The following is a 13,208-nucleotide window of genomic DNA, read 5'->3' as shown; positions in this document are numbered from 1 at the left end:
GTAATTTCTTCTGGGCCTGCTTAATTATTTTGAGGGAATACGATGATGCTACTGATGTCTTCTAGCGTAGATTTTTTAGGATAAGACTCCTGGCTTTACAAGTGTGGTTTAAGAAAAGGTGGCACTTACAGGTGACTATTCTAGACGTGAGTGAAACGAACCGGCCAGTCTTGGTTACGTCTTGTGTGTACCTGTAGGAGACAAACGTCTGACGAAAAATTGTCTCGTCACTAGCACGATGATAGTCACTTGGTGATTGACTACAACTTCATAATCATGTTACCTGGCTAAATTAATTTCCGTCGAACCCTTGAGAATACCTTCTACAGAATCTATGGACAAAACATTGTAACCAAGACTTACCGGTTCGTCTTACTCGCGTGCAGAATAGACATCTGAAAGTGCCACATTTCCTGCAAACAGACTTGCAAAGCAAAGAGCCTTATTCCAAAAAGTCTGCACTTGAAAACGTCGGTACTGTCAGCATGGGGCCTCATGATAACTCGGCCAGCTGGGAAGAAATTACTGGCAGCAAGAGTTCACGAATGCTGACAGAAAATCAAGTGCATGGAAGCTCGAGTATTCTTCGCAAGGTGTGAACCAGAGCAGATCATTATTCGAGGCTTCCTGGGCATACAGCTAAATGTCAACTTCACAGCGACACTAACGGAGTACCTGTGCGAACAGTGGCAAGAAAGCTTAAAGTATTATAACCAAAATAGCCTGTTCAAAACATATGTTGAGCTTGTCTTCCTCCAAGCCCACTAAACCTACAACTGCCATTCTGCGAAAAGGAATGAACTTCATCATTGGCACATCAACCAACCCTGACGAGAGCGACCTGCACCGTGGAACGTTCCAGCAGTAAGCTTTTTCTGAAGCAGGAGAAACACCCACGAGCTTACCTACCATGGTGTAACCCAAGAACCTGTCTCGGCTCCAGAACAGGAGCTTTTTTGTCATGGCTTGGGTGAATTACCACACATTCGTCATTATGAAGCAGAATGCATTAACAGTTGCACACTCAGGTTAATTCTTTCTCTTCTTGATTTTGTGGTTAATTACCTTGTCCAGGAGTCCATGATTTCATGAAGTTTGGCAACCATTTCATTGGCTAACAATCGCAACGCAAACCTTTACTGTCGGTTGAAACAATACCATGCACTTTAAGGACTCGTGCCAATTTTTATATGCGCAGTGAGCACCTGCACGGCATATATAATTTTGGTTTAAAAGGAAGAAAGGCAGAATGGCCCATATAAAATTATTGGCAATAACTATGGCATAATTAGATTTTTGCTCAAACCATCTGACAATATCTTGTTTTAGAAAGTATAGAATTTTGTTAAATGTAGCTGCGGTCAGATGATTCAATATCAGCATTTGACCTTATGCAATGCTTTTTGCTTTAAATAAAATTCTGGGGTTTCATCTGCTAAAACCACATTGTCATTATGAGGGACGCTGTAGTGGGGAACTGTAGATTAACTTTGAACACCCGGGGGTTCTTGAACATGTGCCCAATGCACCTTAAGGGGTTGTTTTTGCATTTTGCCGCCAATTAAGTCACTGTGGAATCATTGGAAATGAACGTGCCGATCAAGCTGCTCGTTCAGCTCACGAAGAAGACAACCGCCTAACGATCCCGCTGTCTAGGACAGATGCTGCAAGGATGCTCCGCCTACTTGCGCGTCAATGCACTTGATCAGACTGGAATAAACCACATTTTATGCACGCCCGATTATACACCTTGGATCCAACCTTAAGCCTTCGGCTTCCACCAAGACTTCGAGATGGGACGCTTCTGTGTAGGCTATGGTTGGTCGTCGCGTTCACCAATGCCTACGCTAGCATGTGACAATTGTGGAGACGCGGAAACGATTCGTCATGTTCTTTGTCAGTGCCCACAATACAGTGTGGAGAGACAATCGCTTTCCGTAGTGCTGAACCAGTTGGACGACCAGCCTTTATCGGAAGAAAGAATTCTGAAACATTGGCACGACTCAACATCGCATCATAAGGCCATGCAAGCGTTCCTGCGCTTCCTGAAGTCCACTGGCCTGTGTGAACGTCTGTGGCCTTTTCTGTTACCTATGCCTGTGTCTTTTTGTGCGTTTTTTCGCTCTCTCCCTCTTTGCAGTCTCTCCAACCCCTTTATTTCCCACACCAGTGTAGGGTATCGAACCGGAAACTGACTTCTCGTTAACCTTCCTGCCTTTCCTCTGTCGCTGCTCTCTCTCTTTGTCGCCATCGAAATGTGGCCATTGTGCATACGATTTTATGCTGCACCATTCAGCTTATCAGTGCAATGCCAATGCCACTATGCTTCCACGGTTTTTACTTTGCTGGCAGTATAGTAGTTACCAAGTAATTTAATTAGCTCGAACTGTTACTGCTGCTTTATCAAAGTAGATATTATGCTTGTTCTGCTTTCATACTAGGAATTATTGTTACGCAACTAATGTGTCTTTTTTTACCGTAATAACATTGGTTTCAGTGGCATGCTGACGTGACAGGTTATTCCACCACAGTAATGTATGTTTCTTTAGTAGTCATAAGCATTGTTTTGCAAGAAACCACTTATTTTTAATCAATTTTGTTCAGTATCTCATGTTCTCAGTGCTGAAGCATTCTTACCTGTGTGAATCTAAGCCGAACTGCTTTTGCGTATTGTTATGTTATTGCATGAGTAAAACAAAATTGTCGGCTTTTTTACTTTTTCAGGTGTGCTGCAAGCTGTCACTGAAGCAACACATTCCAGTGGTCTTCTGTCAACAGACCGGGTGTATCGAAGTACCTTTAAAAGGTCCAATAAGCAACGCGTGTGAGATGTTTGACATGCTCTTGTGCAAAATCGGCGGGCTTCACTAGTAATGTAAGCTTGAATAGGTGTGCTGAAGAACCTGCGTAAAGTACACTTGTTAAAACAAGTACAAGCCATTACTTCACTTCACATTTGTGTTCGCCTCAGCATTACTATTTATTGTAGATTAGTGAACAAACCATTACAGCAACTCAACACTGCAGTAAGCTCCGCACAAGTGATCGTGCATGTAGTAGGCTTCGGAAGACTTTATTTGCATTGATGATGATGATGATGATGTATAATGTTTAATGGCGCAAGGGCCAAGTATGGCCAAAGAGCGCCATGCCAGTGTTTGTGAGTTTGCAGTGGAGCTATGAATTGAGAAATAGATGAGGCGTGGCTGTAAAGGGGCCTAAAATAGTCGCTGTAAAGTGCGTAAAACATACATGTATTAAGATCATGGCAATGGCTAATGAGGTGTGCTATGAAAATGAAGAATGCATTGAGGGAGATTGATACGATTTACAAAATATAACAGATGCGAGAATTGGCCAGAAGCACAAGTGCCTAAACAAAGCTCTTGAAACACAAGGGCCTGAAGGCACGTGCTATAAAAATAAACTATCACAGCAGCATCCTCTGGAGAGAGGATGCGCTACGAACTTATTGGGCTAATAACGTGTAGTACAACATCGTTCAAGAAACGGAGAACTGCTTTGGCGTTAAAAAGAGGTTCTTCACCAATAAACATCGTAGGATGAAGAGGGATATGATAGTGGTATGCTACAGGGAAATGTTTCCTTCTCTCTGTTTCGGCTTCCCGACACTCCAGTAAGACGTGGAGTATGGTCAGCCTTTCCCCACATCTGCCACAGAGAGGAGGTTCAGCACCAGTTAAAATGTATGAATGTGTACCATATGTATGTCCTATTCTAAGGCGGCAAAAGAGAACTTCAGTGTGTCGTGACTTTGTTAATGATGGCCAGTTGCCCAAAATGGGCTTAATGACATGTAGTTTGTTCAGTGTTTGTTCATCCCATAAGTGTTGCCAATAGTTTCTGAGTTTTTTTGCGTAGAAATGGCTTTAAGTCTGTGGCAGGAAGGTGTATGGAAAAATTGCAAGGTTTTGTTGCTATGGAAGTTGCCATTTTGTCGGCAAGCTCGTTACCCTCTATATACCTGTGCCCAGGCACCCAACATATTACAACCTGTTGATTAGAAGCATACATATTGCAGAGTAGTGAATAGAGGTTATTTATAACAGGATTTTTCTGTTTTCGTAGCGATTTCAAAGATTTCACGACACTTAAGGAATCTGTGAATATAATGGCCTTTGGGAGCTTGGCTTTCTTGATGTGTTTAGTAGCCGACAGTAAGGCATAGGCCTCTGCCGTGAAGATACTGGTTTCAGGATGTAAAACGTCAGATTCAGAAAATAATGGGCCAACAGCCGAGTAAGAGACGCTGGCTTGTGATTTCGACGCATCCGTGTAAAACTCTGGACAGGTGTACTTCGACTGAAGCTCTCGAAAGTGCATATGTATGTGCGCCTCTGGGGCGTGCTTTGTTACATCTACAAATGTTGTGTCGCATTCAACGATTTGCCATTGCCACGGCGGCAACAGCTCTACTGGAGCCATTAGGCAATTTTCGAGGATTGGGACATTCATTTCATCGGAAAGTTTTCTGACTCGCATTGAGAAAGGCTCTCTCACTGAGGGTCGATTATGGAATAGTGGAGCACATGCCATATCGTTAAGATGTTTGTAGCAAGGATGTCGAGGGTTAGACTGTACTTTGAGGAAATATGTGAAACTGCTGTATGTTCTTTGTAGGTGAAGGGACCACTCATTTGATTCTACGTATAAACTCTCAATAGGGCGTGTTCTGAAGGCGCCTGTGGCTAATCGGATACCCAGATGGTGGACGGGATCCAGCATTTTTAGCGCGCTTGGCGCGGCTGAGTGGTATACCATGGCACCATAATCCAAACGTGATCGAACAAGGCTCTTATAGAGGTAATTAGGCACTTCCTATCACTTCCCCATGTTGTATGAGAGAGAATTTTCATTAAGTTCATTGTTTTTAGGCATTTTGCCTTCAGATATTTGATGTGCGGAATGAAGGTCAATTTTGCATCAAGTACAATACCTAAAAACTTGTGCTCCTTGTTCACAGGTATTCGTTGCCCAGACACTTCGATACTGGGATCAGGGACTAGTCCTCGCTTTCTTGTGAAAAGGACACAGGAAGTCTTCTGGGGGTTAAGGTTAAATCCGTTTTCGTCTGCCCATTTAGACACTTTGTTTAGGCCTTGCTGTATTTGTCGTTTACAAACTGCGAGGTTACATGATTTAAAGCCTAATTGCACATCGTCTACATAGACAGAATAGATGATTGCTGGAGGTAGTGATGCACGGAGCGAGGTGATCTTAACAATGAACAGCGTGCAACTGAGCACCCCTCCTTGAGGTACACCAGTTTCTTGTGTAAATGGGCAGGACAATACGTTGCCAATTCTGACTCGAAAAGTACGGTTAGACAGGTAGCTTTCTATAGTGCTAAGCATATTACCTCGAATGCCCATGTGCGACAGGTCTCGTAAGATACCGTACCGCCATGTCGTATCGTACGCCTTTGACATATCGAGAAATATAGACAAGAAATACCGATTGTGCACAAAAGCATCACGGATGTTTGCTTCGATGCGAACGAGGAGGTCGGTTGTAGATTGGCCTTCCCTAAAGCCACATTGAAATGGGTCAAGTATTTTGTTCGACTCTAAGAAATGTACAAGACGGCGATTGATCATTGTCTCAAAAAGTTTGCAAAGGCAGCTCGTAAGTGCTATAGGCCGGTAGCTGGTCACCAATGATGTATCATTACCGTGCTTTAAAACTGGGATGACAATAGCTTCTTTCCATTTAGCTGGCAGATACCCAGCGGCCCAGATAGTATTAAAAAGTGTGAGTAGTGTGATTTGCGTGTCGGGGTGCAAGTGCTTAATCATATCGTACATGATTCGATCCGGACCTGGTGCAGAGCTCTGACATGCTGACAAGGCGGCTTTAAGTTCGGCAATGCCAAAAGGACGGTTATAAGGATTATTTGGGCTGCATTTTCGGTTCAGTGGCTTACATTCTTCTATTGCTTTGTACTTCAGGAAGCTCGCTGAGTAGTGGGTGGAGCTAGACACATGCTCGAAGTGTTGACCAAGTGCGTTGGCCTGGTCTTCCAACGTGTTTCCTTCTTTATCCACCACGGGCAACGGATGAACTTGTTGTCCCTTAAGCCTCCTTAGTCCGTTCCATACTTTTGCCTCCTGTGTGTATGAATTGATGCCGGACAGGAACTTCTCCCAGCTTGGCCTTTTAGCTTGTCGTCGCGTTCGCCTTCCCTGTGATTTTATGTTTTTAAATTCCATCAAATTTTCTGCAGTTGGGAATCGGCGAAGTATGCCCCACGCTTTATTTTGTTTTTTACGCGCCTCCTTGCACTCATCATTCCACCATGGGACTCGTTTTCGGGATGAGCTACCGCTTGATTGTGGAATGAACTTCTTTGCTGCCTCGATGATAAAATCGGTAAAATACGCTGCCGCGTCATCTATACTAAATTCGCTGATAAAATCTCGGGATATAAAAGTCGATTCCTTAAAAAGTTTCCAATAAGCAGAGGCTAGTTTCCATCTAGGTACATGTGGAGGGGAGTCACCTTGCGTTACTAGGCTTAGAGTTAATCGAAAGTGGTCACTTCCGAATGGGTTTTTGATTACATTCCATTCGAAGTCAGGAAATAGGAAGCAGATACAATCGCCAAGTCTATCGATGAATAGGAATTGTGGTGGGGATTATAATATGTTGGCTCCTTCTTATTAAACAGGCATGCACCGGAGTTTACTAAAAGTTTTCTACGAAACGGCCTCTCGCTTCGCATCGTGAGTCTCCGCACAATGTATTGTGGGCGTTAAAATATCCCACGAGTATGTAGGGCTCGGGAAGTTGATCGATAAGAATATAAAAGTCTGTTTTCTCGAGGTGATGATTTGGGGGTATGTAAATAGAACATACAGTTATCAACTTGCTGAAAAGAATTGCCCGAACAGACACTGCCTCAGGGGGCGTCTGGAGGGCAACATGTTGGCAAGCTACAGACTTATCTGCTACTATTGCCACACCGCCGGACGAGACGTTAGCCTCATCGCGGTCGTTTCGAAAGATGGTGTATTGACGAAGGAAGTTTGTGTTTATAGGTTTCAGATGTGTCTCTTGAACACACAGCAACTTTGGATTATGTTTGTGTAGGAGTTCTCTTATATCGTCGAGGTTGTGTATAAGTCCTCTAACATTCCATTGTAGTATTTGTGTCTCCATAATGAAGAAAGTGTTTGTGCTGTGTGTTTAAGAGACTAATATTAGCTCACGGGGCCCTTTCCAGGCGCCGTGATGCGCGTTTTGTCTTTTTTGGAGCGGTCGAGAGAATCCCGCCGCTCCTTAGGCGCTGGCTGCGCCATCTGAATAGGTTTATGTCCATCGCCTCTTGTGAGGCGCTGGACACGCGCCCTTGAAAGCGCTGTGTTGTGCGTGAAGGCCTCGACATGTCGGACGAGACCTTTGGGGCCACCAACCCGGAGGTTGACGGGCCCTCTTTCGCGGACGGCGAAGCAGCGTCAGCTGCTTTCGCCACGGGGCCTGGTGGCACAGCCGCAGCCACACTGCTTGTGGACCGGGCGGATGCCGGAGTCTGATGCGATGCTGCCCCCTTGCGCAACGCATCAGCATACCTTGCGGTATGAAAAACAGAAATACGTTTTCGTGCTTCTTGGAATGATATGTTTTCTTTGATTTTCAATGTAATTACATCCTTTTCTTTTTTCCAGGTTTCACAGGATCGGGAATATGCGGGGTGGTCACCTTTGCCGTTTACACAGTGGGGTGTTCCAGAACAGTTTTCGGAAGTGTGGTCTTTGTCACCACATTTTGCGCAGGTGAGTTGACCTCGGCAGCTTTGCGAGCCATGGCCGTACTTCTGACACTTAAAACATCGACGAGGGTTTGGAATATAAGGTCTGACACGGATTTTGATATAGCCTGTCTCAAGGGTTTCTGGTAGCACACTAGAGGCAAATGTAATGATCAGATGTTTTGTGGGAATTTCTTTGTTGTCTCGCCTGATTTTTATTCTTTTTACCTCAATGACGTTTCGGTCTTGCCAGCCTTCCAACAGTTCTGCTTCAGTTATTTCTAAGAGGTCGGAATCTGAAATCACGCCCCGGACTGTCTTGAGGGAACGATGTGGGGTCACTGTTATTGGGATGTCTGCAAAGGTTGTGAGATTCGCGAGCTTTTCATGTTGCAGCTTGTCAGGAACCTCAAGGAGGAGGTCGCCGCTTGCCATCTTGCTAGCTTTATAGCCTGGTCTAATGGTGTCCGTTAGGGATTTCGAGACGAGGAAAGGTGAAATAACTCTTACTGGTTTTTAAGGTTTATCGCTGTGGATTACGTGGTAGCGTGGAAAAGATTCTTTGCGTGGGGCGAAAAGGTTGAGGGAGACTTCGGTGCGTACGCGCTTTGCAGCGGTACGATCAGTAAGCAAAGGGAAAGATGCTCTATGCATGTTTGATGAAGTTGTTTCGGCAGCAATGGCAGCCACCCACCACGGAGCCCAACAAGGGGATGGTACAAGTTTGACAGAGCAATAACTTGCACACGCCAGCCGTGCATCGCTGCTATAACCCAATGCGCCATACTCAAGGTTGGATATAGAGCACCAGGTTAACCCAAGCCGCCTAGAAGAGACAGAAAAAATTAGGAAAAAGGAGATGACAGGACAGACAAGGTAAGTTGATAGGAAAGGAACAGATTGAGGAGAGGGACAGGAAAAGGCGACCACCGATTTCCCCTGGGTGGGTCTGTCCAGGGGTGCCGTCTACGTGAAGCCGAGGCCAAAGGGGTGTGTTGCCTCCGCCGAGAGGCCATAAAGGTCCAAGCACTCAGCATTGGCTCAACCCCCAGGATCCTCTTTTCCCCGGACAGGGCTAAGCCGCGCACGGTTAGACGCGGGAGGGTCCAACCTTCGTGTGCTCGGGTACGTGGTGTCGCGACACACCAAACGCCTGGTTGCGCAGACGCCCCTGCGGGGATTTTATTTGCATTATTATACTAAATATGTAAATGAGGTGCCAATCGTTTTCAGGGTTGAAACGACCAGCGTAAAAGCCGACACGAAAGACAAAAGGAGGCGACGAGGACAAGCGCTGATTTCCAACAGGCGTTTACTACAAATAAACATAAATATATTACCTCGTGCACGTGATCACAACATTAGATACTAGTGTAGGTAATAAAAACGGCACACGTCCGCAAGAAAAAAAAACCAACAAAGCCTAAGGCGGCTCCTCACTTGCAAATGTATCTAAGTAAGCAGATTATTTGTCCGTCAACGCTATGGAAGGTTGGCTGATACAGTTGCCTTTCTCAGGGTGCATACTCTCATAGGTCGTTCACGCTGGTCATCTTGTATGGACTCAGCTCGTACAAACAAACTTGTTCATGATGTACGACAACCACGTTCACGCGATCTCGTACACATGTGTGCGAGAAATGTATGTGTCTACTGCTGCGTAGACTGTACATTTCTCATAGACTGAACGAGTATTCGCACAGTCTGTGTAGCAATAATCGCGTACATTTCCCGTACATTGTCGTTGACATTTTTTCAATAGAGTAGGCCTTCCAATTTGTAAAATCTGCTAGTCGTTTAAACAGTACTTTTTAACTTTGAGTTAAATAAATATTTTTTTCAATATATATATATTCTAATGAAGAAGAAGAGCACACGGACAAGGCCAGCCAGATCGACTGTTCAATGCCTGCATATATATATATAAGTTTCATAAAAAGAAGGTTAATTATTTTCTGCGGAGACATTTCCCAAACTCATATAAAAATTTATCTGAAAACTAAACATATTCTGACCCCCTCAGCCTGTCCTTATCTGAACACAGCCGCCAGTCCAGCTTCGTCATCGGGCCCTCATCATATTGTCGCCGCCATACACTCATCGTTATCGCACTCTCCTCGAGTCATCGTGTTCACGCTGTCGTCGTTATACCTTCGTTATCAATTAGGAATGGTTGCATCATTGTCATCATGCCATTTGTGTTGTCTCATGTATGTTTTTTAAGCACTAAGGAGCCCTTCTATCTCGGGGTGATACCGGGCCTCGCTCGGGACACAACTTTGATTAATAAACATTTCTTTCTCTCTCCCCATTCCTCTCATCCTGGACGTTTATCGATACGTTAACACAAATGACATCGCTTACATCGTGCCCAGTAAGGATCTACATTCACTTTATCAATCTACAAAATTACCTAGGTACTCTTGAAACATGGCTAGAGAACATACATATTTCCACGGGTACAGAACTATTTACAAGACTTACAATGTAAATACAGAGCGTTCGCTGTGGCGGAAGAGCACCCAGCGAGGACGATGATGATGATGATGATGATGATGATGATGATGTTATCAGCACATGGCTCGTACACACTTTGGGGGATTGGCCAAGAATTGGGCACCTGAACGTTTAGATCTGGATTCTGAAGCTACAATTACTGTGCGATTTAGTAATCAGAACAGACAGAATAATTTTCCTAAACTGCATAATTTATAATATTAGTGTCATGCATTAAAACTGAAATATCTCTCAGAGAATTGTAAAAGTAGGGATTTAAAATTTTATTTGTTTTGTTGACTGAATGAAACCACAAACAGCATCAAATACGTCCCTGTGGCTAAAGGCAAATACCGAGGCACCGAAAGTTCGTACTCTTTCTGATGTTATATTTACCCATAATTTAGCAAGCGGAATTTCAAGAAGTCTTTTTCTTTGTAATTGATGCCGACGACATATTAAAAAATAGTGTTCTACGGTTTCCATTTCTAGGCAGAATTGACACAGCTGCGATATCGCCAGACCAGCCCTTTGTAAATATTGTGACGTCACCGTAAGGGCGGACCTTTATTGAGCCCGAGAGACGACACGGCGAAGAAGGGCGGCGTCCACAACCAGCCTGAACAGCCTTCGACACAGTCCACACTGATGATGATGCGCCCGCACGCGCGATGAAGATGAGGGGCACACGCATGATGATGATAATGTACAGATGAAGAAGTGCACAATAAATGCCCACACTAATTTCCCTCGCGCGAAAGCGGCCATCCTGGCGTCTGCCTAAAGGTACGGGGAACGCCGCGTAAAGGGCTTCATACGAGAAACGTAGACCACTTCGGTAGAGCGGCAACGGCGGTCAGTTGAGGAAACAACAGGGGTCACGCGATAATTAACTGGAGAAGTCATTTCCAGGACCGTGTAGGGGCCAATAAACTGACACTGAAACTTCTCGCACAACCCAGGAGTGCGAACTGGTGTCCAGAGCAGCACTTCATCGCCAGGCTTGTAGAATACCACACGATGACATGCGTCATAATGATCCTTGCGGTCCCGCTGACTGGCTGCGGTGTTGACGCGGGCACGCTGGCGACAATGGACGAGGCGGGAAACATATTCTTCGCAGGAAGATCGAGATGGACTGACAGGGCCAGAGAAGAAAGAAACATCGAGAAAGGAACTGGGTGAACGGCCATAAACACGGTAGAATTGCTAGTAACCGGTTGTACGTTGAACGGCGGTGTTATACGCGAAGGTGACGAATGGCAAAATTGTGTCCCAGTTTCTGTGATCTGGTTGAATATCGGCGGCTATCATATCAGAGAGCGTACGATGAAACCGCTCAGTCAGGCCGTTGGTCTGAGGATGATAACTTGATGTAGTCTTGTGAGTGGTGCCAGAGGCTTTGAGCACTTCGCCTACCAGTTGGGAAAGGAATTTCTTTCCGCGGTCGCTCAGAAGGACACGAGGGGCGCCATGGCTCAGGATTATAGATTTAAGAATGAAGGAAGCGACTTCGGAAGCCGATGATGAACTTACACGAGCGGTTTCGGCATAGCGCGTTAGGTGGTCGACGTCTGTCACTATCCATCGACTACCAGTGGGAGTCATGGGAAGTGGCCCATAGATGTCGATGCCAACAACCTCAAATGGTTCCTCAGGACATGAGACTGGTAGTAGTTGCCCGGCAGGAGCTGATGTTGGACGTTTGCGACGCTGACAAATGGCGCAGGAAGCGGCGGATTTCGCCACACTGATAGACAGGCCACGCCAGTAGAAGGGACTTCTTATGCGGTCGTAAGTTTTCTGGATGCCAAGGTGGCCAGCAGTCAAGTCGTCATGAAATGCCTGAAGGACACGCGCACGAAGGCAACGAGGTAGCACGGGCAACCAGCGTCGTCCATCAGGATGGTGGAAATGGCAGTACAGCACGGAGTTTTCCAGCTTAAATTGTGTCAGCTGTCAACGAAGACGGGCGTTAGGCGGGCGCGAGGCTCCACGAAGGTGGTCTATAATACTGCGACAGTACGAGTCAGCGAGTTGTTGAGACGAAAATGATTCATGGTCATGCGAAGTCAGATGATCAAGAGTGGCGAAGGACAAAACCGCCGTAGAAGAGACGTCAGTGAGTGTGTCACTGGAGGTGGTGGCGGAACCATTGATGAGTGCGGCTGTAGGAAGCGGGCAGCGAGAAAGAGCATCTGCGTCTTGGTGCTTCTTACCAGACTTGTAGATGATTTCAAAGTCATATTCTTGCAGACGAAGAATCCAGCGACCAAGACGCCCGGACAAGTTCTTGAGTGTGGAAAGTCAGCATAAGGCGTGGTGATCCGTCACGATGGTAAAATGGCGACCGTGGAGATAAGGGCGAAATTTCTGGATGGACCCAACGACAGCGAGGCGTAGTTCTTCTCGGCAGGTGTGAGCACGCGGCTGGCATACGCAACGACTCTCTCACGCGAAGAGTTGTCTCGCAGGAGGAGCACAGCACCAATGCCATGGCCGCTAGCCTCCGTGTGCAAGAAGACTGTGGGTGCAGTCTCATCAAAATGACACAGGACAGGTTAAGATGTGAGCGCCCTTTTGCTGGTCAAAGGCAGATTCACATTCAGGTGACCACACGAAGGGAGCACGAGAACGAAGTGGTGAAAAGGTGCAGCTATAGAGGCGAAATCGCGAATAAATCGGCGAAAATAGGAAGCGATGCCGAGCAACTGCGCAGGTCCTTGGTCTTTTCTGGACGAGGAAAGTGAAGCACCACCGAAATCTTGTCAGATCAGGTCGAATACCACCCTTGCTTACAATATGACCTAAGACCTTGATCATCTTGCTTGCAAAATGACACTTTTTGGTGCTGAGTTGAAGACCAGCACTGGCTATGCACGTGAGAACCTCACGAACCTCACGTGCATAGCCAGTGCACGCTGGGCCTTAGATGCCACATTTT

Source organism: Dermacentor silvarum, chromosome 7 (genome assembly GCF_013339745.2).
Source record: "Dermacentor silvarum isolate Dsil-2018 chromosome 7, BIME_Dsil_1.4, whole genome shotgun sequence".
Classification (NCBI taxonomy): domain Eukaryota; kingdom Metazoa; phylum Arthropoda; class Arachnida; order Ixodida; family Ixodidae; genus Dermacentor; species Dermacentor silvarum.
This window is presented reverse-complemented; position numbering follows the sequence as displayed.